At 44.7% G+C, this 27,779-nt stretch overlaps 1 protein-coding gene and 1 pseudogene across 4 annotated transcripts in view; one reads left to right on the top strand and one right to left on the bottom strand.

Moving 5' to 3' along the window:
• DAPK2 (death associated protein kinase 2) overlaps window positions 1–27,779 on the bottom strand; it is a 132,408-nt gene that overhangs the window by 94,422 nt on the left and 10,207 nt on the right. The gene's annotated exons all lie outside the window — the stretch shown is intronic.
• On the top strand, window positions 119–27,260 carry LOC136375885 (uncharacterized; annotated as a pseudogene).

The raw sequence follows: 27,779 nt of genomic DNA, 5'->3' as shown, positions 1-27,779 counted from the left end.
TCTCCTCCAAAAACAAACATCTTTTCTCCTAAGAAAACAAAATAAGTAGAAACCAACTTTAGCTGAAATCCAACTCCAAGGCATTCATTCATTCTCGGAAGGCAGGCCTTCCCCTGCGATGGGGGCAGACACAGCATTATTCTCCAGTTACAGTCTGCAGGTAGAGAAAGCTCCAGGGGAGGCAGGCGAGGAAGGGAGGCTCACGGCTGGCTCCCAGGGCTCTGAGGACTGGACCTGCGAGCCCAAAGAGGCGATCGCTGCCGCGGACTCGCAAATCAGCTCTGCTAATCTAGCTAAAAAGCTAAACAACCGTGAGACTCCCCGACTGTTGTTTTAATGAACCAGGTACAAAGGCCTATAGAACAATCACCCACAGGCCTTGATGCAACAACCCCCTGCTCCAGTTTCCTGCTCCCCAACAATGGGCCTCCCATAGCATAAGCAGTCCGAACATGAAGGGTCCTCAGAGAATGCTCACCTGTTTTAGCCGCCTTTTAGGGATTAGGAAACCAGGACCAGTGAGTCACCTCTCCAAAGCTCCCAAGCCAATCAGCAGCAGACCCTGGGTGCAAACCCATGCCTGCCTGGCTGCAGAGCATTTACTTTTCCACCACACCAGGCTACCTCTCATGTGATTTAGGGTTTTGCCCTAGAGAACAGAACCCTCCTAAGTGAGCCGGAGCTAACAAGGTACGTGCAGCCTCCAGCCAGGACTGAGGGTCTGTGGGGGAACGGGCAGCCGTAAGTGCAAAGACATGTATGAGTAGCTGCAGATGGGATCCTAATGTATTAAACATGAACCCAGACTGGGTGTTTTTGTTCTTCTGGGGTGACTCAGCAGGCCCAAAGGGGCCATGAGAACCATGGGCAGTGGTTTTCAACCTTTTTACATGTGGGAACCACTGAGGCAGAAATCACCCTGAGCGTAAGCAAGTTCGACTAAGGTTATTGAGTCTATAATCTTCATACAACATCAAGGTGGTTAACTCTTTCAGGAACTGGCACAAAATTTCTGGCAGATTGGTCTACCAGTATGTGAAAAACACCACACATCCTAACTGATAGTGGTGCAGTAGATAGAGCATTGACCTGGGACACTGAGGACCCAGGTTCAAAACCCCAAGGTGACCAGCTTAAGTGTGGGCTCACCAGCTTGAGCACAGCCTCACTGACTTGAGCTTGGGAATGTCAACATGAATCGACATGATTCCATGGTTGCTGGCTTGAGCCCAAAGGTCGCTAGCTTGAGCAAGGGGTTAATGGCTCAGCTGGAGCCCCCCAGTCAAGGCACATATGAGAAACAATCAGTGAGCAACTCAAGTGCCACAACTATGAGTTGATGCTTCTCATCTCTCTCCCTTCCTCTCTCTCTCTGTCTCTGTCTCTTGTTTAAAAAGAGAGAGAAAAAGAGAAAAACACCAAACAAAGTTTTCTAAATATTTGTAAAAATATATGGAAGGCACCTGGTAGATGGTTGGTGCTTAACCCTTTAAGTAGTGAGTTATTTTCATGCTCGCTGACCCCTGGGAGTGAGTTATTTTTCAAAAAATGAAATTAGTTAGAGTTTTATTAACTTAAAATCATGTTTGATAACCAATTTATGGAAACAAGGAAAACATACATTTGCCTTTTTTTTTAATGTTGCCTTACACATTTTTAAAATAAAAATTTTTGTACGATCATACTCTGGACGGTCAGGAGGCCCAAGGATGTACATGAACATTTGTACTACTCAAAGGGTTAATCAGTGGTAATTATTAGTATAATGGCACCCCCACCCCCATGCTACAAATTCTAAGGTCGAGTCCCTCCTCCATACCTGGCTCTGCCTCGCTTCGGCTCACATGTAACCACTTATCAAAGTTCCCTGTTCTCAGACCTGCCCAGTTCTGGGCCACGCCGGGCCTGAACACTGTGGAGTGCAGGGATGGCAAACAGAAAGCAAACAGAAAGCACTCAAAGCAGTAAGTGTTTATTTACTTAGAAAAAAAAATCCTGAAATCTCAAGCGATTGGAATGTTTTCCACCACATTCTGCTTTCATGTGTACAAATCATTAAGTAAACACACATGGATCAGGGTTTATTTAGAATAACTTCTCTCACATGGACTTTTCTCTTGACAGCTATGTTAATATATAATACAATGTCCAGTAGACAAAACACAATGAGCTGAGGGACCTGGAAGATTCTGGAAGTCCAGACCCTCCAAAGAAAAATATTTTATTTCTAATGTATTGCCCTTTTCTGATTACAAAAGTATGTAATAATATGTGATCATTGAAGGCAATGTGGAAAATAGAAAAAGCATATGAAAACAATCAAATTAGTGCAATTTCACCATTTCTAGAGAATGTCACAGTAAATGCTTTGACATATTTCCTTCCAGTCACTTTTCTCTATGCCTCAAGGTGTTTAAAAACAAACCGAAGCAGAAGCGGCCAGCCAAGCCGACAGGACAGCAGCCATGGACTGCCTGCCTGTGAAGCCTCCTTGTCCTGTGTTCCACTCTCCCCCCCCTAAACACCTTATTTGTTGGTGACACACCTACACGTTGCATAACTATATCTTGTCTTATCAGGCCTTGGTGAACTTCTACCCTTGGAGTGAGCTAATGCAGTCATCTCTGCTTTCCATTTTCATGCCAGCAAGTCAATATTTACTAGCAGTGTTGCTAAAACAGGCCCTGAACACAACTTTTGGTGCTAAGCGTCCCTGCCTAATGTCAGCAGCAGCAGTCTCAGCGGCACCAGAGGCTTTACTGTGCCACGGCCACACTGCCAGGTGAGTGACGCTGGCACTGGCTGAACAGGTTTGCTCTGGCCCAGCAAGGATGCCTCACGTAACCATAAAGTCCAGGAGGCAAGTGGTGGAAGGCTTTTAGATAATAAGAGAAGGGGAAACTGAGGCCCTGTGCAGGGAAGGACTTGCCTAAGCACATGTAGCTCCAGAAACCAAGCCGGGATTCCTGCACTCCCACGCCAGCACCCGCTCATTGCACGGTATCATTGGATGCATCAACACGGAGAAGCAGCTGAGACAGCAGTGGGCACAGAACCCACAGAACCCAGCCTGATTTAAACTGGGCAAGTGCTGATCTGAGGTGGTTACTTTCAAGACTGGCCTGGTCTCTTACAGTGATGATTGAGGTCGTACCGTGGCATCATCTATTATCATGTTTCTTACTGGAATTCATTCCTTTATTCATGTATTTCTGTGACAGATTTTTATTGAGCCCAGCTACAGGAAGGTACCACTTGCTTCACCAAAGCAGTGCTACTTTGCCCAACTCTTCTGGGAAGAATCTCTTTGCAGGTGTCAAAAGAGGCAGACTCGCCTGACCAGGCGGTGGCACAGTGGATAGAGTGTTGGACTGGGATGTGGAGGACCCAGGTTCGAGACCCTGACATTGCCAGCTTGAGCACGGGCTCATCTGGTTTGAGCAAAAGCTCACCAGCTTGGACCCAAGGTCGCTGGCTCAAGCAAGGGGTCACTCAGTCTGCTGAAGGCCCATGGTCAAGGCACATATGAGAAAGCAATCAATGAACAACTAAAGTGCCCCAACAAAAAACTGATGATTGATGCTTCTCATCTCTCCGTTCTATCCCTCTCTCTGACTCTCGCTCTGTCTCTGTAAAAAATAAATAAATAAAATAAATTAAAAAAAAAAAGAGGCAGACCCATGGGGGAGCCCCAAAGAAATCCAAGACCTAAAGGAAAGTATCTCTAGAAAGAAAATATGGGAGAATTGTGGTTTGGGGATAGATCTCTGACAGCAGACCTCTGGAGGAAAGCCCCTATTCCTAAGAGCACCTCAGGTACTAACAGGAACAGTCGAAAGGGAAAAGAAGGAACTTGGTGTGAGACCCAATGCCCGCGGTGTCTGTGGAGGAGCAGAGAAAGAGCAGACAGAAAGAGGAGGGAGACCTGCATTCAGGTCCCACTTGCACCACCGAAGTGTTGCATGGCCATGAGAAGAAAAGTGTCTTACCTAAGGCCACACAACATATTGGGACTTGAATCAAGTTCTTTACTCCAAGTCCATGGCTGATGGCTCAGATGCCATAGATGAGTCTTTCTGCTCCTCAGTCCCAAGAAGAGCCGCAACCCTGATCTGGAAATTCCATGGCAATAGGACTTCTCTTCATCTCCTTATTTGAGATCAGGCCCTGTCCACAAAGAGAGAAGCCCTGGTACCTTCTCTCCCTGGAACTAGATATTCCACTTGGGTTCGCAGAGCCAGGCTCCGCCACTTCCTGGGGGAGCAGGAAGAAGACAGAAGTCACTAGCCTCACCCAGCGCAGGAAGAAGCTCTGATGTGGGGGCGATTCTGGTACATGAGAGGGATAATAAGTGAGCATTCTGTACAGCTGCTGAGATGTCAAACAGCTCTGCACACTTGGCCTGTTCCCCTGCCCCGCCCCCTCCAAGCAAGGAAACAAAGAAGGTCGTGTGAGCAGAACCGAGATGAAAATGGTGCTGCTGCACTTCTACTGGCTCCTGGGCTTGTAGACCCAAACCCAAGGCCTCGAGGCTCAGCTGGCTGAGCACGTGCACTGGCCCCTGTGTTGCTGAATGCCTACTGTGCATCCTGCGCTATGCTAGAGGTGGTGAAAACACTAAGGAAGATAAAGCTTGGCCGCTGCCCTCAAGGGTCTGGCAGCCTGGCTTGGGATACAGAATGAACCTCTAGAAAACCTTCTGCTTCAGAAGAATTATGTATGAGGCACAGACTCTAAGAGCTATGGGTGCCTGAAGCTGGAAAGATGGCTGGGGTGGTACTCATGGGGAGGCTTCAAAGGGAAAGGAGGTGTTTTAGCTAGACTTGAGGGCTGGGTAGAACTAGTGAAAAACAGGAAGGGAGATGAGAAAGGTGCTCAGAAGAAGGAAAAGAAATTCTCACTAAAAGATGTGGACAGCAGGTACAGGGGAGAAAGGTTTGGAAGTATTGAAAGATATGTTTGGACAGGTAGAGTGGACAAAATAATGGAACTAAGCCACAACCTTCAGTGTAATCTGCCAGCCACTTATTCCTGACTCTGTATTAGACTGAATATAGAGGAGACATGGCTTAGACATTGGCCTTGGCCTTGGAAGCACTTACCCTGCGAAGAGGAAACCTAGGTGACAACAAACAGGGAAAGTAAATGCATTAGAGACATACAGCTGTGTGCACAGAGTACATATAGTTTTACAAGAGTAACCATCCAAATGCTGGTTAATATCACCAAGAGTCTTGGCAATTCTCTAGGTGCTGGCTATGGGAAGTTTTTTAGAGAGAAAAGAGTATGTACAACACTGTTATTCCTAAATGAGCATCTGCAACTATTAACATTTAAATAGTTTCAGTTCTGTTCTCAGTTAATGGTCTTTTCCTTCCAAGCATTAGGCAAGGTTTCCCCAGACTTATTTTTGGAAGCTCTTATTTAGGAAGAGTTTCCAAAGGCCAGCATTAGCTAGAATGAAGGCTTGCAATATAATACATGCAAATATACTTCATTTCACCCAACAAAGTTCCCTAAAGAGTAGACATTTTAAAAGACAAGTCATTTTTTTGAACGCCCCAAAAGGAGAACTTGTGCATGGTGAATACTTCTGTGAAGAGCAGACTACTTAACATTTTTAAATGCCTCGAAAGAGCTCACAGTACATTGAAGGGGTTAGATAGACAGTATTGTGGGGCCCTCCAGTCTCTAGTGGTGTGATGACAAGTGACTCTTTCCAAATCCTTTGGTACCTCTGCCAAAATTTTTCTGTCAAAAGAGAGGGGAGACTCATTGTAGGTACCAGTATGGAATCCTCACCACCTCTTTCCCTTCCCTTTTAGCTGCTGTCATCCTAACTTACTAATCCTTCAGCAAGGGTTCACTGAGTCCTTTTTTCCTGCATGAAGGCAGTGACGGGCTTCATCCCTCCTTTGTGACGCTTCCAGGTCCTCATCAACTCCCATTCTCTACAGCGATTCACTCCCTGGCCCACCTTCCATGCCCTTTTCTCCATCCAATCCCATTAACCTTTCTTCCAGCACAAAACCAGTATGAAGTCCAAACTCCTGAGCATGAAATATTTAAATAGCTATTTGTTCTATATAGCGTATGAAATATACATTAAACGTTTTCAATGTAAGTAAAAAAATTAAAAAAAAAGCACAATTAAATCATTCCATAGCCTTCCTCTCTACCATTCCCCCCTACCCCTGTGACCAATATTATTAAAACTTTAATGGCTGGCTTAGATGTCTATCCATCCTCTGCTTGCTACTCGGGGCTTATTCACTGCTTCCCTGCCTGTCCTGTCATCCAGCTTCTAGGGACCCACCCACCAAAACATACCTTGCATTATCTTGTCCGTTTAGGTGGTTCAGTCCATCTATACCTGGAATGCCAACCCTCCCTGCTCAGCCTATCCAAATTCCACCCATCCTTCAGTGCCTCACTTAGCTCCCACCTCCCAAAATTTTCTCCAGCTGTGCCAGCATGGAGGTAGCCAGGTTTTGAACTGGTATCACATGTATTCTCTGGATATTTTTCAGCTGCACTGTGTTCTGACTGCTGTTGAACTGCCGCTGAGCTTGATACTCTCATGGGTTGTTTTTGTATATGTTAATTTGTTTGCTCATTCACCTCTGCCATCTCTCTGTAAGCTCCTCAAAATAGAAACTTTATCTTTTCACCCACTTCCCTCCCCACCCTAGTGCCCATCATAGCATCTCCTACCTAAGACATGCTTGACAGGTATTTCGTAGACTTATGAAAAGGACCAGAAAGGAGGAGAAACCAGACTAAGGTCAAAGTGCAAAGCCAGAATAGAGACCCCAGAATAGAAGCCAAGTGAAACCAGAACTCATTCAAACATTTATTGTGCACCTACTATATGACTATCACTGTGTAAGTCACCGGGAAATAAAAGAGAATGACCCCCAGATCCTGTGATCAGAAAACTCACTGGACTGAGAGCTTCTCTACAGTAGTTTTTTCAGGGGTAATGTGGAAGAGGGTGGGAGGAGACTCAAAGGCAAATAATGACAACTAGAAAACCTACAATAGGCCCTGGTCAGTTGGCTCAGGGGTAGAGCATTGGCCTAGCATGTGGATGTCCTGGGTTCGATTCCCAGTCAGGGCACACAGGAGAAGTGCCCATCTGTTTCTCCATCCCTCCCCCTCCTGCAACCATGGCTCAACTGGTTCTAACACATTGGTCCCAGGCACTGAGGCAGAGCCTCTGCCTTAGGCACTAAAGATAGCATTGGCCCCAGAAGGGAGTTGACAGGTGGATTCGGGTTCAGTCACATGCGGAAGTCTGTCTTCCATCTCCCCTCCTCTCACTTGGGAAAGAAGAAAAAAGAAAAAGAAAACCCACAACATACTCTGGGACATAGAACAAGTGCGCCCAACCCCGCCTGCAGTCAACAGAGCTGCAGCAATCAGGGCAACCTCTGGGAGGAAGCAAAACCTGAGCACCTATGGAACTGGAGGATCCATGGATGGGTGAGATGAAGATAAAACAGGAAAAGTGAGCTCCCAGGCTCTTCAAGGGGAAGGCAGTCACTGAAAGGATACCGACAAGAATGTGGGAAGTGAAGCCCTCGCCCGGTAGCACTACTGGTTGAAGCATCCTCTGGAAGAATGGGAAGAGAAACTAGAGGCCATCAAGGAATCAGCTTATGGAATCTCTCTTCAGTGGCGGCTCCATTTCCTCTTCACATTCTGCATCAAGTCTCGGAGAGAAGCTGTCTGAGCTAATTACCACTGCTCCTAGTGGGCAGGGCTTTTTCAGCCTGGCCATCTCATAGGATACCAGCTAGCCAATGAGTCCATCACTATTGAGTCATGTGACCATTCCTGTTCCGATCAGGGGCCATCCCTGTGCAAGGTCCAACTCAGCTCAGCTCAGCTCTATGGGGGAGGGCACTGGTAGGAGCCTGGGGAGAAGGGAAAAGAGGATAGTTTTAGTAAGAAAGGAAGGTTGAGTGTGGTAGACACCATGGAAGAGTGGGAGTGGACTTGAGAAAAATCCCAGCAGGGGTCTAGTGTCAGCAAAGGGAAAGAAGTAAAGATAACAGAAGAGCCTCGGTAGCATTTTTTATGCCTGGATTTCTCTAATGCTGAGATGGCATTCCAGTCCAGAGCCTCCTCTCTGAAGAGTGTAGGGTTGCTATTAGTAAAGTGGCATCTTATGAGCTGCAGGTCAGTGATGCTTATTTACCAATGGCCAGTTATTACAATGAAGACACGGAAGCCTCTCTTTTTGCTGCATCCTTTGAAGACCAAGCTGAGGTGAACAGGGACATGCAAAGCATTTCCTAAGATATCTAAGAAAACATTAGGGCAAAATCTGCCTTCCAGTGATTAAGAGGCCTGATATAGGTAACTGAGGAACTGGCAGACAAGCTTAGAATCTGCTCTGCAGCTGAAAAACATGTTCACGAGCAAGACAGAAGGTCTTAGCCTCTGCAAAAGTGAAACCCTTAACGCTTCACAGGAAAGCACCTGGAGAAACTAAAGAGGAACACAGGCTATCGGGTTCACCAGCTTGTATATCATAAAAAAAAATTAGAAAAGTGGGCCCAGCGGGAAGGCCCATTTAAAAAGCCTGCTGAAGTGTCAAGTACAAAGACTTAAAATCTGAAGGCAACACAGCAAGTTTGCCCATTGTAGTAGGTCTAAAAGTCAGCTAATTAAGAATCTTGACCTCCATTTGACAGAATAATACTCATTGCTATACATACAACTAAATCTGTTTTTGCATTATAAAAAAATAATATAACCAGACAGAGACTTGTTATTAAGGAAGAAAGATAAACCAATATCTCTAAGAGCCTACTATGTATCTCAAGTACCATTTTGAAGAAATGACCTTGGATCCAGTTGTACATTCTATACCCCAAACCTTCTAAATCTGAACCCTGGCCTGTATGCATGTGTGTGTTCATTTTAAACTGCTTCCGTGACTCAGATGTACTCTCCAGGATGACAACCACTGTGCTGCATGTCTCAGTCATAATCTCATTCAATCCTCTAGAGTCAAGAGTAAGCTAAGTTTAAATACTGGCCTGATAAAGTAGGTGGTATGATTTCTACTTCACAGATAAGAAAAATCAAGGCTCGGAGAGATGAAGTAACATGTCCAAGGTCACACAGGTACTTAATAATAAAGCTAGTATTCATTCCCAGATTTGAACCTGAGCCTGAAGGACAAATTCTTGGCTGTGTATTGGAGAGGAGCGGTTCAGCTGCCCAAAGAGATGGCATGGCCCAGCCACCGACCTTCCTAGAAGGTAGCAACATGAGGAACTGGAGGGCTTGTGAAAAGGTGGTGTACTGTGGAGCCAGGCCAACCTAGCCAGGGTCTACAGTGCTTCCTCACCTGCAGGGAGCTCACATTTTCTCAGAGACATGTGTGGACCCAGGAGCATCCTATGTCAGAGCTCAGATGAGACATCAAAAAGAATTTCAGAACCCCAAACTTTGGAAACTCTGCAGAGTTAGTTGGATCTAAGATGTTTTATAAAATCTTGAAGAAATCTTTTCAAGGCTCTGGCCGGGTAGCTCAGTTGGTTAGAGCATCATCCTGATATATGTCAGCGTTGCAGGTTCAATCCCCAGTCAGGTTATATACAAAAATCAACCAATAATGCATAAATAAGTGGAACAACAAATCAATATTTCTCTCTCTCTCTCTCATCAATTAAAGAAATCTTTATAAGATTGCTACTTTGGGAGAGGCAAGATGGTGATGGAGTAGGTGGACGTACCAACTTCCACCTCCCAGAACCAAAGTGGATTACAACTTAATTTTAAGAACCATCATCTGGAAAAAGCAACTTTGGACTAAACTATAAGGACCCTTTAACCAAGATCATTGAAGAAGCCACACTGAGAATGGTAGGAAAAGTGGAAATGTGGACAGGGCTGCCCAGCTCCCGGGAGAGATTGGCAGCCTGGAGGGACTCAGGTGGTGGGAAGTGAGTTTAGCGGAGAAGGGAGGATCCTGGGCCCAAGGAACAAAGCCCCAGCCTGTAGCCCCAGAGCCTAGAAGAGGTGTATGGACAGTATGTAGCTGCAAAACAAGCCAGGATACTGTTTGCAAGAAAGAGACAGATTTCTCAGACCCAGGATTCTTCTTTCTTTCTTTCTTTCTTTCTTTCTTTTTTATTTGTATTTTTCTGAAGTTGGAAACGGGGAGGCAGTCAGACAGACTCCCACATGCACCCAACTGGGATCCACCCGGCATGCCCACCAGGGGGCGATGCTCTGCCCATCTGGGGCGTTGCTCTGTTGCAACCAGAGCCATTCTAGCACCTGAGGCAGAAGCCATGGAGCCATCCTCAGCGCCCGGGCCAACTTTGCTCCAATGGAGCCTTGGCTGCGGGAGGGGAAGAGAGAGACAGGGAGGAAGGAGAGGGGGAGGGGTGGAGAAGCAGATGAGCGCTTCTCCTGTGTACCCTGGCTGGGAATCTAACCCAGGACTCCTACACACCAGGCTGACACTCTACCACTGAGCCAACCGGCCAGGGCAGACCCAGGATTCTTCTTAAAAGGACTGAGCAGAAAACCTCTATCAAACCACTCACTCGGGACTCCAGGGGACAGGGAGAGATGAGAGGACCGGAGTAGCAGGAAGAGAGTGTAATCTAGGAGGCACAGGGAGAAACACTTTGAGGGACAGCCACCCTATCCCCTGGGCTGAGTCACTCCCCAAATCTAAAGTGAATATTTCCCCTGGAACCAGCAATACCAGCAAAGGGAAGCAGATCACCAGCCAAACAGAACTTCTCCTGCTACACTCAGAGCAGAGTTGCTTAGAAGGTGGGGGCCATCAGGGTTACAGTATTGAGTTGCAGCACCCCCATCCACACTGCTGAGTGCTCGCCAGAGGGTAGGAGGCAGCAGGATGCAGAAGCACAGTCTGTTTGGTGGGGGGGGGAAGCCCAGCCGGCCACTACTGAGGACTGTGTGAGCGGAGACTGAAGGCAACCATGGGGACAGAAGTGGTGCATGAAAACAGTCTGATCCACGGCTGCAGGCAGGGTGAGCAAGAGTGGTCCTGCCTGTAGTTCTGCTCACGGGGGCAAGGTGAAAGCTGGGAAACCAGCGGAGACCTGCAGGTGAGTGTGGAAGTGCAGCCCCACCTGCGGAGCTGGGGCTGTGGCCCAGTGCACTAGCGCAGCCTACCCACAAGGGCAGGGTGAGAACCAGAATGGCAGAAACCCGCAACTGAGCATAAGTGCACAGCCTTGCCCACGGGGGCCAAGGCTTGTGGCCTCTGTGCAGTGCATGGGCACAGCCCCGTCCACAGCAGCAGGGTGAAGGCCAAGGCCAGCCAGGGCTTGTAGCCTCGGCACATGAACACGGCCCTACCAGAAGAGGAGAGGCAGAAACCACAGCGACTGATCAGTGGGCCGGGCCAGCAACACCCCTACCAACGCCCAAGTCAGTGCAGAGGGGGTGACGGGCCTGCAGACAGACCACATCTAGGGAACACAGAGGCCACACCCATTGGACTACAGTGGCCACACCCTTCTTATACATAGACAAAAAGAGAAGGCAGAGAAATGCAACCCAAATGAATCAAGAGAAATCCCCAGAAAAGAACTTGAATGAGTCAAATATAACCAAATACCAGATGCAGAGTTTAAAATAATGATTGTTAGGATTGTTAAGGATCTAAAGATCTTAGAACAACAATCGATGGACATAATGAGCACCTAAATAAAGAGATAGCAAGTATAAAAAAAGGACATTGAAATAATAAAAAAGAATCAGTCAGAAATGACAAATACAATATCAGAAATGAAGAACACAATGGAAGGAATTAAAAGCAGGATGGATGAAGCTGAGGATCGAATCAGTGAGTTAGAGGACAAGATAATGAAGCCACGGAAGCAGAGCAGCAAAAATAAAAGAGACTCAAAAAGTCTAAGGAAACTCTAAGAGAGCTTTGTGACAACATGAAGAGAAATAACATCCACATCATAAGGGTTCCTGAAGAAGAAGAGAAAGAACAAGGGATAGAGACTTGTTCAATAAAATCATAGCTGAAAACTTCCCTAAATTGATGCAAGAAAATGTCACACAGGTTCAAGAAGCACAGATAATTCCATTAAAGAGAAATCTACACAAAGAAACATCATAATTAAAATACCAAAGCTAAGAGATAAAAAAAAGAATACTAAAAGCTGTAAGAGAAAAGCAGTCTATTACCTACAGAGGAGCCCCCATAAGGATGACATCTAACTTCTCAACAGAAAAACTTGAGGCCAGAAGGAAATGGCAAGAAATATTCAAAGTAATGTAGAACAAGAGCCTACAATCAAGACTTCTTTATCCAGCAAGACTATCATTTAAAATTGAAGAAGAATTAAAAAGCTTCTCAGACAAAAATAACTCAAGGAATTCATTACAACCAAACCAATGCTGCAAGAAATGTTAAGGGGCCTGCTGTAAGCAGAACAAAGGGGGACAAGAATATAGTAAAAGAGGAATGTAGCTTTAAAGAATAAATGGCAATAAATAACTACATATCAATAATAACCTTAAATGTAAATGGATTAAATGATCCAATAAAAAGCCATAGGGTAGCTGCGTGAATAAGAAAACAGGACCCATACATATGTTGTCTACAAGAGACACACGTCAAGACAAAAGATACACATAGACTAAAGGTAAAAGGATGGAAAAAATATTTCATGTAAATGGACATGAAAATAAAGCTGGGGTAGCAATACTTATATCTGACAAAATAGACTTTAAAACAAAGAGATAAAGAAGGTCACTACATAATGATAAAGGGAGCAATTCAACAGGAAAATATAACCATTATAACTATCTATGCACCTAATATAGGAGCACCTAAATATATAAAGCAGACTTTGATGGATATAAAGGGTGAGATAAACTATAATAGTAGGGGATTTCAATACCCCACCAACATGACTAGAGAGATCCTCAAGAAGGAAAATTAACAAAGAAACAGCATACTTAAAGGACACACTAGCTCAACTGGATTTAATAGATATCTTCAGAACCTTTCGCCCTAATGCAGCAGAATATATATTCTTTTCAAGTGCTCATGGTACATTCTCTAGGATAGACCACATGTTAGGGCACAAAAGGGGTCTCAACAAATTTAAGAAGATTGAAATTTTATCAAGCACTTTCTCTGATCACAATGGCATGAAACTAGAAATCAACCACAACAGAAAAACTGAAAAATACTCAAACACTTGGAAACTAAATAACATGTTATTAAACAACGAATGAGTTAACAATGAAATCAAAGAAGAATTTAAAAATTCCTAGAAACGAATGATAATGAGCATACAACAACTCAAAATTTATGGGACACAGCAAAAGCAGTACTGAGAGCCCTGGCCGGTTGGCTCAGCGGTAGAGCGTCGGCCTAGCGTGCGGAGGACCCGGGTTCGATTCCCGGCCAGGGCACATAGGAGAAGCACCCATTTGCTTCTCCACCCCTCCGCCGCGCTTTCCTCTCTGTCTCTCTCTTCCCCTCCCGCAGCCAAGGCTCCACTGGAGCAAAGATGGCCCGGGCACTGGGGATGGCTCTGTGGCCTCTGCCCCAGGCGCTAGAGTGGCTCTGGTCGCAACATGGCGATGCCCAGGATGGGCAGAGCATCGCCCCCTGGTGGGCAGAGCGTCGCCCCATGGTGGGCGTGCCGGGTGGATCCCGGTCGGGCGCATGCGGGAGTCTGTCTGACTGTCTCTCCCTGTTTCCAGCTTCAGAAAAATGAAAAATAAATAAATAAATAAATAAATAAATAAAAGAACTAGAAAAAGAACAGCAAGTAAAGCCCAGAGGTAGTAGATGGAAGGAAATAATAAAGATCAGAGCAGAAATAAATGACATAGAGGCTAAAAAAAATAGAGGATCAATTAAACCAAGAGCTGGTTCTTTGAAAAGGTAAACAAGATCAATGAACCTTTAACCAGACTTACCAAGAAAAAAAGAGAGAGGACTCAAATAAATAAAATTAGAAATGAGAGTGGAGAAATAACAACTGACACAACAGAAATACAAAGGATTGTAAGAAAATACTATGAAGAACTGTATGCCAAAAAATTAGACAATCTAGGTGAAATGGACAAATTCCTTGAAACATATAATTTTCCAAAAATCAATCTGGAAGAATCAGAAAACCTAAACAGACCAATTACAACAAATGAGACTGAAACAGTTATCAAAAACTTCCAACAAACAAAAGCCCTGGGCCAGATGGCTTCACAGGTGAATTCTACCAAATATTCAAAGAACTAACTCCTATCCTTCTCAAGCTATTTCAAAAAATTCAAGAAGAAGGAAGACTTCCAAGCTCCTTTTATGAGGCGAGCATAATTCTGATTCCAAAACCAGGCAAAGACAACACAAAGAAAGAAAATTATAGGCCAACATCCCTGATGAATTTAAATGCTAAAATCCTCAACAAAATTTCAGCAAACTGGATCCAACAAATATATGAAAAAAATCATACATCATGATCAAGTGGGATTTATTCTTGGGAGGCAAGTCTGGTAAAATATTTGCAAATCAATCAATGTGATTCATCAAATAAACAAAAGGAAGGAGAAAAACCACATGATAATTTCAATAGATGCAGAAAAAGCTTTTGATAAAATCCAGCACCCATTTATGATCAAAATTCTCAGCAAAGTGGGAATACAGGGAACATATCTCAACATGATAAAGGCCATCTAAGACAAACCCACAGCCAACATCATACTCAATGGGCAAAAATTAAAAGCAATTCCCTTAAGATCAAGAACAAGACAGGGGTGCCCCCTAACACCACTCTTATTCAACATAGTTCTGTAAGTCCTAGCCACAGCAATCAGACAAGAAGAAGAAATAAAAGGCATCCAAATTGGAAAAGAAGAAGTAAAACTATCATTACTTGCAGATGATATGATACTGTATATAGAAAACCCTAAAGTCTCAGTCAAAAACTACTGGACCTGATAAATGAATTCAGCAACGTGGCAGGATATAAAATTAATACTCAGAAATCAGAGGCATTTTTATACACCAACATAGACCTGTCGGAAAGAGAAATTAAGGAGACAATCCCCTTCACTATTGCAACCAAAAAAATAAAGTACCTAGGAATAAATTTAACCAAGGAGGTTAAAGACTTGTACTCAGAAAATTATAAAACATTGATAAAAGAAATCAAAGAAAATACAAACAAGTGGAACATGTATCGTGTTCATGGATAGGAAGAATAAACATTATTAAAATGTCTATATTACCCAAAGCAATTTATAAATTCAATGCAATACCAATTAAAATACTAATGACATACTTCAAAGATATAGAACACATATTCCAAAATTTTATATGGAGCCAAAAAAGAATATGAATAGCCTCAGCAATCTTAAAAAAGAAGAATACAGTGGGAGGTATCACACTTCCTGATATCAAGTTATACTACAAGGCCATTGTACTCAAAATAACCTGGTACTGGCATAAGAACAGGCATATAAATCAATGGAACAGAACAGAGAACCCAGAAATAAACCCACATCTTTATGGACAATTGATATTTGACAAAGGAGGTAAGAGCATACAATGGAGTAAAGATAGCCTCTTTAACAAATGGTGTTGGGAAAACTGGACAGCTACCTGCAAAAAAAAAGAAACTAGACCACTAGCTTACACCATTCACAAAAATAAACTCAAAATGGATAAAAGACTTAAATGTAAGGCGTGAAACCATAAGCATCTTAGAAGAAAACATAGGCAGTAAGCTCTCTGACATCTCTCACAGCAATATAATTTGCTGATTTATCTCCACGGGCAAGTGAAATAAAAGACAGGATAAACAAATGGGACTATATCAAACTAAAAAGCTTTTGCACAGCTAAAGACAATATGAACAGAATAAAAAGACAAACTACACAATGGGAGAACATATTCGACAGTATGTCTGATAAGGGGTTAATAACCAAAATTTATAAAGAACTTGTAAAACTCAACACCAGGAAGATAAACAATCCAATCATAAAATGGGCAAAAGAAATGAATAGACAATCTCCAAAGGAGACATACAGATGGCCAATAGACAGATGAAAAAATGTTCAACATCACTAATCATTAGAGAAATGCAAATTAAAACCACAATGAGATACCACCTCACACCAGTCAGAATGGCACTCATTAACAAAACAACGCATAGTAAGTGCTGGCAAGGATGTGGGGAACAGGGAACCCTCCTGCACTGCTGGTGGGAATGCAGATTGGTGCAGCCACTGTGGAAAACAGTATGGAGATTCCTCAAAAAATTAAAAATGGAACTGCATTTTGACCCAGCCATCCCACTTTTAGGAATATATCCCAAGAACACCATATCACTGATTCAAAAGAAGAAATGCACCCCCATGTTTATGGCAGCATTGTTCACAATAGCGAAGATCTGGAAACAGCCCAAGTGTCCATCAGTGGACAAGTGGATTAAAAAGCAGTGGTATATATATACAATGGAATACTATGGGGCCATGAAAAAGAAGGAATCTTACCTTTTGTGACAACATAGATGGACCTGGAAACTATTATGTTAAGTGAAATAAGCCAGGCAGAAAAAGAAAAATATCATATGACCTCACTCATTTGAGGAATCCAATGAACAATGTGAACTGAGGAACAGAATTGACACAGAGGAGGATCAAAGGCACCAGAGAAAAAGAGGACAGAGGGAAAGGGGATAATAGGATGGGATAAATCTGAAGGGAAGGGGGGAGGACACCATGCGGAGGGGGGCAAGGGAGATGTTGAGGGGAATACAAGGGAGGGGGAGATGCATTTGGGCAACACTAGAATCTATGTAAACACAATAAATTAAGATTAAAAAAGATTGCTACTTTGGATCTGTATGGTTTTCTTGTTTTGGTTTGTTTTGGTTTTGGGGTTTTTTTTCTTAAGTGAGAGGAGGGAAGTCAGAGAGACAGACTCCCGCATGCACCCTTACCAACTTGGACCTACCCAGCAAGCCCCCCATTGGGCATGCTCTGCCCATCTGGGCCAGTTGCTCAGCAACCAAGCTCTTTTTAGCACCTGAAGTGGAGGCTCCATGGAGCCATCCTCAGCGCCAGGGCCAACTCACTTGACCAATGCCAATTAAGCAATGGCTGTGGGAGGGAAAGAGAGAGAGAAAGGGGAAGTGGAGGGTGGAGAAGCAGATGGTTGCTTCTCCTATGTGCCCTGACTTGGAATCAAACCCAGGACATCCACACACTGGGATGATGCTCTACCATTAAGCCAACAGGCCAGGGCTGGACCTGTGTTTACAAATACCTGTGGACACTCCATCCAGCTTTATCTCCTCTCCATCTGACCTCCGTGGTCTCAAAGGTTGGGACTGGGTCCTTGCGCCTCTTATCTGTAAAATGTGGATGATGACTTCCCACCTGCTGCCTATCCTACATGGGGAATCTCACTGATTAAATGAGGTAACAGAGGAGAAGCTGCCCAACCCAGCTCCTCCCTGTGAGCTCTTCAAAGCAACTGACTGCTGGGCTTTTTGCACAATGATGTCCATGTCTGTGACCATTTGCTAGGCACATCCCACATGGCAGGAATGAGGGGGAAGTCAGAGATGGCTTTTTGATTGAGAGAAACTTTAAAGGGCTTTTGATTCCTGAAGAAAGAGACCTAGAGTCCACTGAGGCAGAGGTAGCAACTGTGGAAGAAATAGAGTCTCCCTTGGGTGGTAAGTAGCAAGGATGGTAGTTGGTTTGGGGCCTCGGGCAGGGTCCTGGAATGCCCCAGCATCATGACAGAGGTCAGGGGTCAAGAAGCAGAGGTGTCTGTCTCCAGCTTTAAGCTGTTTCCTTCTTTGTGCCAAAATTCTTCTCACTGCCCCCAAGCCTTACATGAAACTCAGTTTACCCTTCAAGCAGCCTCAGTGGTGAGGGAGGCACTCAGAAATCGGCCTGAGTTCATGTCTGAGACAGGGTCACAGAGAGAGGTCAGCCTTGTCTCAAAGGAGGTGCGGAGGAGGGCGTGAGCACTCCCTGGGGAACCAGAAGTCAGGGCTGGAACAGGACTTCCTGTTGCCCTGGAATGGAATGCTCATTTTTCCTGTTTTGACATTAATGATGAGACCCCAGAAGGATGAAAAACATGAAGAGACTCAGATTCCACACGTAGTATTTTAACAACCCAGTGAGATAGGGACTATTACAAGGAAGAAAAAGGGCCTATGAGAACAAAACTGCCTTCCGAGGTCCGACAACTCACAGTAGTACAGCCAGGGTCAAACTGGGGCCTGGTGGCTCCAAATGCCCAGGGTGGTCACCACTAGGCTCAGGCTCATCAGCCTCCAGCCCTGAGCCCCTCCTCCTGCCAGGAATGGCTCAGTGCCCTTCCCTGCCTCCTCCCTCAGCTGCCCTTCTCCCCCTCGCCCTGTCTCCTCTCTGTTGGCAGGGGCTCCTCCAAGACTAGCAGGAACACTGTCTCCTAGAGCCCACTGCAGCCCCTCAGCAGCTAAGCTGTCCTTTCTGGCTGATGGGCCCTGTCCCCACAGTGCCAAATAAACCTCATCCCAGGGTATAAAGGACATTTCATTATCCTCCAGGCCTTGTGGCCAAGTTACCAGCAGCTCAGGATTCAAGATTAGGGTCCTGAGTGAGGCCTCAGGGTTAGAGGCTGACAGCAAGTGGGCAGGGAGGCAGGGCCAGCTCTGGCAGTGGATTAGACACAGGACCACCGGGCTCCCAGCAGATTGTCCAAAAACCACCAAAAGCCCTAAAGAGTAGTATCAACCTCTTCCTCTATTCTCTGGTGGGGACCCGAGGGTCACAGGCAGAAAGAAAATCTTAGGCAGCTTGGTACCTCAAAGAGAATACTGGAGCAGGAATCAGAAGTCACAGGTTTAAATCCCAGCTCTGACACTAAAGTTTGCAAGTTGGTGAAGTTCTCTAAGCTTCCACTTCCTCATCTACACAACAGGAAAAATACCAAAAAAATACCTACCGCCCCATAGGGCTGCAAGAGGATTACCCAGGTGATGGCCCCAGCCCACCTTGTGCTTAGTACAAGACAATGCCCAATACCCAGATAGCTCCCTTCCCTTCTTCCCACCCCAGCATTCTCTGAAGAGGACAGGGTTGGCCTCGTTCTGCAACTGGGCTCCTTGGAGGTTCCTCAAGGGGTGTGAGAGGGAATGGGGGCAAGTGGACTTCTGCACACCCCTTCTTTCTCCTTTTCCTCAACTGCACCTTCACTTTGATCTGTTCATATCCTACCCCCCGCCCCACAATCATCTACTTTTTTTAAGTTTTGCTGCTTAAATAGTAAACTCTACCGAAGTAGGTCACGAGTAGGCACACTTTTTCTGCAAAGAGCCAGATGGTGAATATTTCAGGCATTGTGGGCCAAGAAGCAAAATCAAGGATATTATGTAGGTTTTCATACAACAAAGGAGAAAACCAGATATGAACAAATATTTAATTAATGAGATTAAAAACACTACATAATAAGAATTGAGGTTTATTTTGTTTTGTCTATTTTTTTGTAATACAAGTCTTCCAATGAGAAGATTTTTTTTTTTGGGGGGGGGGAGATAACATTTTGCTTAGCTGGGTTCCAAAATTCGAGTTTCCTATCATCAAATCTATTAGAAACTGTCTTCCATAAAACACACTCTTAGCTCTTGGGCCATTGACAAATAGGTGGCAGACAGATTTGGCCACAGGGTTATAGTTTTCATCCCCCAGACTGGACGTTGTAGGAGCACTTGCAGATTCAAGTTCTAGCATCTACAGCCTGTTGGAGGCTGCTCTGGGGTCTGGGCAGTCTCCAGAAGAGAGACTGAAGGCTGCAGCCATCACCTCCGTGAGAGGCCCTGGAAACTAGTCTCCCATGACCTCCCTCCCGCACTGCCCGAGCCCTGGGTGCCTCCCTCCGGCTGCAGTGATGGGTACCACAGGGCCTAACTCCTACCGCTGGCCTCCATTCTTACCCCCCACTGTGGTCTCCCCAACAAGGGGGAGACCAGGGGAACAGCTCTCTCCTTTGCTCTCATATCATAACCCTTCCCAATCATACCTCTCCCAACAGCTCTCTCTTAGAAAGCTTTCTTTCTTTTTAAATTTATTGATTGATTTTTAGAGAGAGAGGAAAGGACAGAGACAGAAACATCGATCTGTTCCTCTATGTGCTCTGACCAGAAATTGAGCCCACAACCTTTGTATATCAGGACAACATTCTCACCAACCGAGCTATCCAGCCAGGACTAGAGAGCTTTCTTATAGAACCATTCTCACCAGCTTCTAAAAGTAGAGACAAAGAAGTTGAACCCTTCGCTGGAGTTCTGAGATTCACCAAAGACCTTAATCCCCTTTACCTGTGTTGGCTGGAGGAAACATCATCCATCCATCCATCCGTCCATCCATCTACAGGGAAGAGCTCTCTCTCTGGTCCTGATGGGTCATGTAAGTTTTTTGGAACTTATTTTCACCATTTATAAAATGGGAGTTATTATACTGGCCTACCTGACTTGTGCTGCTATCGGGACTTCACATTATCCATAAAAATATAACTAAATTAAAATAAAATGTGAATACCATGAAAAAAGGTAAAGTAGCAGAGAGAATAAGGTTTGGAATTAAGAGAGAAGCACAGAAAACTTCAACCACTTTAAATATCCCTACAGCAAAAACACTAGTGTATCTTTACAAACCTCTTGAACTATCAGAAATACACAAAAACAGTGAGTGTTGGCAAAGCCATGAGGAAGTAGGTGCGCATGGTGGCCTGGTAAACTGGCTCAGTATTTCTAATTTTAACCATGACACAAATCAGTCATAACCTCTGACCGTGCACTCCACCTCTGGGAATACACCCAGCAGAAATAATGTAGAGAAAGGAAATCAAACAACTTGTGTCCACAGAAACACTTACATTTAGTAGTGAGAAATAATAGGGGAAAGTTAAGTAAATTGGGAATGTCTGTACAGAAGAATACTATGACGTTAACAAAACTATATACTATATCTATTTATTTTTTAAAAATTGGCATTCTTTAAAAATACGTATCAGTGTCATGAAAGTCGAAGAAAGGCCAAGGAACCATCCAGATCAACGGAGCCTAAAGAGACATGACAAAGAGATGCAATATACAACATGCTCCAGATCTAGTTCTGCAGGGAGGAAGCTGCCATAAGCACTCTAAGTGGGAGAACTGACAAAACTGGAACAAGAATGAGAGCTTGGATAGAAATATTATGTCAGAGCTCAATTTCCTGAATTTAAAAACTGTATTGTATTGTGCTTATGAGAGAAAATATCCGGGTCCGTAGGAGATGCATAATAAAGTATTAAGAGATAAAGAGGCAAAACGTTAGCAACCGACTCTGAAATGGTTCAGAAACAATAATAGATAGATGGAAAGAAAGGAAAGAAAGAGGGAAGGAGGGAGGGAGGGAAGGAAGAAGAGGGGGAGAGGAGCAGAAGGAGGAGAAGATGAGAAGAGGGAACGAAAGCAGGAGGAAGTGACAAAAGGTTAAAAACTGTGGTATCTAGATAAAGGGTGTATGGAAGTTCTCTTATTCTGAAACCTTTTTATTAAATTTGAAATTATTTCAAAACAAAAAACAATGTTTTAAGTTACATCGACTCTAGATACATGGAAGGTATAAATAAAAGAACATGGAGTCAGCCTGACCAGTGGTGGTGCAGTAGATAAAATGTCGACCTGAAATGCTGAGGTTGCCAGTTTGAAAACCTGGACTTGCCTGCTCAAGGCACATATGAGAAGCAACTACTTTGAGTTGATGCTTCCCACTCCTCCCTACCCCTGTCTCTCCTCTCTCTAAAATCAATAAATGAAATTTATTTTTCTTTCTTTCTCTCTCTCTCTCTCTTGCTTGCTTTCCTTCTTTCTGGTGAGAGGAGGGGAGATAGAGAGACAGACTCCTACATGTGCCCTGACTGGGATTCACCCAGCAACCCCATCTGGGGCTGATGTTTGAGTACTGCACTATTTTTAGTGCTTCAGGCTGACCCACTTGGACCAATGAGCCATCCTCAGTACCCAGCGCCATGCTCAAAACAATTGAATCACTGGCTGCATGAGGGGAAGAGGGAGAGAAGGGGGTGGGGGGGGGGGAGAAGCAGATGGTCACTTCTCCTGTGTGCCCTGACCAGGGATCTAACCAAAGACATCCATATGCGGGCCAACGCTCTAGCCACTGAGCCACTGGCCAGGGCCAATAGATAAAATCTTTTTAAAAATTGAGTTAAAAAATAACACAACATAAAAAAGTACATGCTGGCGACAAATATGTAGAAAAGAAAGTGTATTTATTCCATTGCCCCACATACAGGGTGGGGCAAAAGGAGGTGAACAATTGTGAATACATGAAACACAGAGTTTTTCTTGCATTGTTATTTATTAATTACTGAATATTTTCCATACGAACAACTGCACACCTCCTTTTCCCCACCTCTCTTCAGCTCTTGGAGTTTTCATAACGCAGACTGAGCTCAATGAGACCTAGCCCTCAGGGCAAGCGATTTGCTCCGTGTGCCAGCTTCTGACTGAAGCGTATGCAATGCAGCCACTTTGTTTGAGTGGCTTTGTGCTTTGTTTTCCTAACAAAGGGTGATAAAAGCGCCTCTCCCCCTCATCGGTGGCTTCAATCATCCAGGGCCCTCTGCAGTCGCCTATCTTCCTGGCAGCCCCATCTCTCAGAGCCTCTCCATGCCCTCGTGCCCAAGCCCAGGCCTGCCGCTCTGCCGTCCCTGGCACAGCCTTCCCTCGAGGTGGTTACCTGCTGTTCCCCACATTAGCCTGTCAGGAGCTGCCCCACCCAGGGCAATAGCTTCCTCCTCTGAACAAACAGCACTTGTTTGTAGGGTCCCTCGATTAGCTCATGGTTGTTCCACCATCTCTCGTTGCATTAGCTTTTGAGGAGAATTCCCCTTTCCCAACTTTTAGAGACTGAGTTTCTTTATCCCTAAAATGAGAATAATAGCTGCTTCTGAGGGTGTTATGGGGGTTAAATTCAAGAATGCGTGTCCAGGAAAAAGAGGTAATTTTTGTGTTTTTTTCCCCACTGTGTGTCTGGGGAATCCTGGATGTTCATGGACTCCCAGGCCTATGGGAGCCAGGGGCTTGGCGGTTGTTTTCTGCCTCAGATATAACTTAAGGCGGGTTCCAGACAGCTTTGCACTTAACTGATGGGTATCTATGGGAGCTAAGTGCTTACCAAGTATAAAAGGCCTGGGCTGGACACTATGGCGGCGGGGCGGGGGAATGGGTGGATAAAAGATGAAGTATGCAGGAACCAAGCTTGGAGGAACATTCAGTCCAGAGGGGAAGATGACCAGGTGTACCCTTTGTGTAACATGAGATATGATGGCGTTAGCACTGAATGGCGATGTGCTTCCAGAATAAGAGGTAATTAAATCCACAGAAGGGACTGGGATAAGATGGAGTAGGTGAAGACAGGGAGACAGCCTTTGATCTGGACCTTGAAGGAAAATTTTAATTTTTCAAAGAGTGAAGGAACAGCAAGAGCAGAGGGAAGTGACAAAGGTTTTGGGACCTCTGACCTCTGTCTCAGTGCTGCAGTGATACTCAAAATGGGAGAACTGATGTGGACGTGCCTCTAAAGCAGGGGTCGGGAACCTTTTTGGCTGAGAGAGCCATGAACACCACATGTTTTAAAATGTAATTCCGTGAGAACCATACAACAATCCGTGTACGTTATGCATTATCCAATAAAAATTTGGTGTTGTCCCGGAGGACAGCTGTGATTGGCTCCAGCCACCCGCAACCATGAACATGAGCGGTAGGAAATGAATGGATTGTAATACATGAGAATGTTTTATATTTTTAACGTTATTATTTTTTTATTAAAGATTTGTCTGCGAGCCAGATGCAGCCATCAAAAGAGCCACATCTGGCTCACAAGCCATCGGCTCTCGACCCCTGCTCTAAAGAGTTGATGGCCCAATACAAACAAATGTGAGCCAGGATAAGCCTAATGTTATCCCCGGGCAACACCCTCCACCCCATGAGGCTGGTCCTGCTCGCCTCAGTCTCCCAGCCCGCCTCTGATAGCTTAGCACTTGGGGGAATGTGTATGTGTACACACAAAAGAGGAGGGGATGTGTGGACGTGAGAAATAGCCGTGGAAAGATTAGAAGGTAAAGCAGGAATAAAAATAGCTGCTGTGTGAAGGCTGCTAATCTTGTATTGGCTTAAATTGTCTTCTGAAATTTTTTATTAAAAAAACCTGCGTCCAAAGTAAGTCTCACAGATCTATATACATGGCTGTATAAAAGATATTCAATGCATTTCACTGAGTGAAAAAAGCAAGTTGTAGATTTTTATGGTCATGTGATCCCATCTGGGTCCATGCACACACTTGCGTAACTTAGCAAAGTTCTAAGTAAGAAGAAAATTATCATCAAAGTCTACCTGTGGACGTGAGACATAGACGGAGAGCAGAGGGGTTCTGCCTTTCACTTTAACTCATCATAACTTTATGGCATTTGCCATGCAGCCCTTCTATAATAAAAAAAAATTTTTTTTTTTCATTAAAAAAATAGTAAAAGCCCTTTTGCTTCAGAAACTGTTTTCCCTTGGAAACCCTTTTCCCAGGGACTGAGACAGGTAAACAACTATTATTGTTGTGTTCTATTGTACTCTGTGGCCAGACTGCTCTAGCACCCAGCCTGGGTAAACCTGAGCTCTACACATCTCCTGAAGGGTTCTGTTTTCCTCCCAAAAGAGGTTGCCCAGGGTAAGCTGATTGTGCAGTGAGTGATCTTCATGACAGAGGACCCCACTGGAGACTCAGGTCTGGCCTTTCAATATGGCTGTCCCAAGAAATTCCTCAGCTCCCAGGAAAAATGAGGCTTGAGCACAGTGGATCCCTCCCTGGTCCAAGGCTCCAGGCCCTACAAAAGGAGATTCTTCAAGTTACCATATTTCCCCATGTATAAGATGCGTCATTTTTCGAAATTTTGGGGTCTAAAACTGGGTGCATCTTATACAATGGTTGTAGTGTTTTTTTTACTTGCATTTCTTGCTTTTTTTGCACAGATGAGGAGTTGTGTGAATTATATGATGAATAAAACTTGAGCTCAATAACTTCATGTAGTATTTTTTTTTTCAAATTTTGGGCCCCAAAATTAGGGTGCATCTTATCTATGGGAGCGTTTATACATGGGGAAATACAGTAAGCACCTAGGTTGTATATGTGAGTCTCCTGTAAGTAGCAAGGCTTCCAGCTATCTCCAACAGGGAGCTGGGAGGGGATGATAGGACATTTGGGGTAATGATCTGGTGAAACTCCCTGAGAGAGGTGGGGACTGAGGATAAAACAGTTAAATGAACCTACAGATAGTTTCTGTCTGTTTAAACCAGCACAGTATAGTTGAAAAGCTTCTTTAAATCCCACCTCCTATATTGCTTGCTCTGTGACCTTACAAAAATTACCTCCCCTATCTGGGCCTTAGTTTCCTTGCCTATAAAATGGAGATTTGAACTAAATTCTTGTTGAGATCCAATCCAACACTGACATTTAATGATTTTATGTTAACACGATAACCTCTGAGAATCTAAGTAAAGGAAACTATATAAGTTTGGGAAGGAAGAAACCACTGACGCTGCTTACATTAAATTACCTGTATTCTTGGGCATACAGTATTCACTTCACCACTGGACCTAACTACCAGTGCCCTTCCTCTAGGGGACATCCCCTCCCAAGTGCTCACCTCCTAACTCTGACCCTGCTACTCTACCAGCAAGGTCAAACAGAAAAGACCACCCTATCATATATTCTCCCTTACTCACGCCTCAGAAGCATTCAAATTAAAGGAAAAAATGAGTTTGTGCTCTGTGGGTCCTAATGGTTTGGCCAGAGCCCTAGACGAGGAGTCAGACCTCCAGTCCACCCCACTGTCTATCACTGGTTCACCATGTGACTTTGGACAAGCCACTTCCTCTCTCTGACCTTAGCCTTGTCTATAAAACGAGGGGTTTTTCTTTATGAGCCCTGCTCTGTATTCCCCAGCACTCTCCGAGGGTGGCTACCAGCATCTGCAGGCCAGCATTTCCCCAGTCGCTCCAGCATCCCCAGAAGGCTGCTGCCAACACGTGAGCACAGCCAAGTGTCTGCACTCAGCGCTGGGAGCCAGAAATCAGGTGAGATGTGCAGAGCCAGGCCCAGTCGAGCTCAGGACTCTCCCGCCAGGGCACGCTGTCCCCATCCAAAGCTGGCTTCTGCAGATTTTCTCACAGATGTTCTTACTTGTAGGACAAGGAGAGAGAAGGCCTCCAAAAGAATCAAAAACATGTGCTTCAGGGACCAGACCAGGGCAGGAAGTGGAGTTAAAGATTCTTTGCTTGTTAACACATGGTTTTGGCTAAGGTATATAACATATGTACAGGAAAATGTTCATGTACATGTACAGCTTGATATATTTTCATGAAATGAACAAAGAGTGAAACAGACACCCAGATCAAGAAACAGAACAATACCTATGCCCCAGAAATCCCCATCCCCCTTGCGTCCCCTTTCAGTCACTAGTCCCCCAAATAACCACTATTCTGATTTCTAGCACATCTAATTGATTTTGCCTGTTTCAAACTTTACACAAATGGAATTATACAGTATGAACTCTTTGAGTCTGGCTTCCTTTACTCAACATTATGTTTGTGCACTTCATCCACCAGTACAGATAAAAATGAAAAATGACTGACATTCATTTTCATTTTTGCATAGTAAGGACTTAATGAAGAGCTAAAACCAACAAGCCAGCCCTGAGTTAGGCTAGAGGACTCACTGACAGCTGAGGAAGCAGGTTTACACACAGCTCTCTCCAAAACAAGAACGGTGGCCCCCCTCCAGCCACCGTTCGTCCTGCAGAGTCCCACGCCCTTCTCCTAGAAGCTCCATAGGTGAAGCAGGACTTTGATTCCCAAGTTTACTTCAAAGACCAGAAGCTCTTGTTCACTGAACACTTACCCTGTGCCCAGCTCTGTGACGCACACTATAGACTCAGCATTTCGTTTAATCTCAACTATGAGATAGGTACTGTTATTATTCTTATCATATAGGTAATGAAACTGAGGCCCAGAGAGGTTGAGTGAGTTGCCCTAAGGTTGCACAGCTAGGAAGAGGACCCCAACCCCAATCTGTGTGGCCTTTACAGCCAAACCTCTCCCACCATTCTGGGTTGACAGGGATCTTGTGGGCTACATCTGGCACCCACCGAGGTCTCCAACCTCATCTAGCACTACTTGCCCACAGTTCACCTTCTGAGGCCACACTGGCCTCCTTCCAGCAGCTCATGCCCCAGCTCCTTCCCCATCTCTGGGTCTATGCCCATGCTGTTGCCTCTACCTGCATATTAACTCCTCTGTTCTCAAATTAACAGTGCCTTCCCTGACCACCCAATCTAACCTACATCCCCTATCCTCTCCATTCATAGCCCTTAACACAGGTCAAAATGCTTTATCCTTTTCTGTTCCCTTGTTTGCTTGTTTAACACCTTTCTCCACCAAAGGAACAGAAGCTGCATAAGAAGACAGGAGTATTCCTGTTTGCTCACCACTACCTTGGGCAGTGCCTGGCACACAGGAGGTCCTTAATAGTATGTTAAGCAAAGAAAAGAAGATGGGGAGAGAAAGATAGCGCTGTCCCTTCAGGAGCTGAGTAGTCATGTGGAGGCAGCTCTCTTTCCAGTCTGTTTATGGCCTCAGGCAAGACCTTCCCCTCTCTGAGCCTCAGTTTCCTCAACTGTCAGATGAAGA

The sequence above is a fragment of the Saccopteryx leptura genome, chromosome 6, assembly GCF_036850995.1.
Source record: "Saccopteryx leptura isolate mSacLep1 chromosome 6, mSacLep1_pri_phased_curated, whole genome shotgun sequence".
NCBI classification, from domain to species: Eukaryota; Metazoa; Chordata; class Mammalia; order Chiroptera; family Emballonuridae; genus Saccopteryx; species Saccopteryx leptura.
Note: the sequence above shows the minus strand (reverse complement) of the source record. Positions and strands in the feature narration are given on the sequence as shown.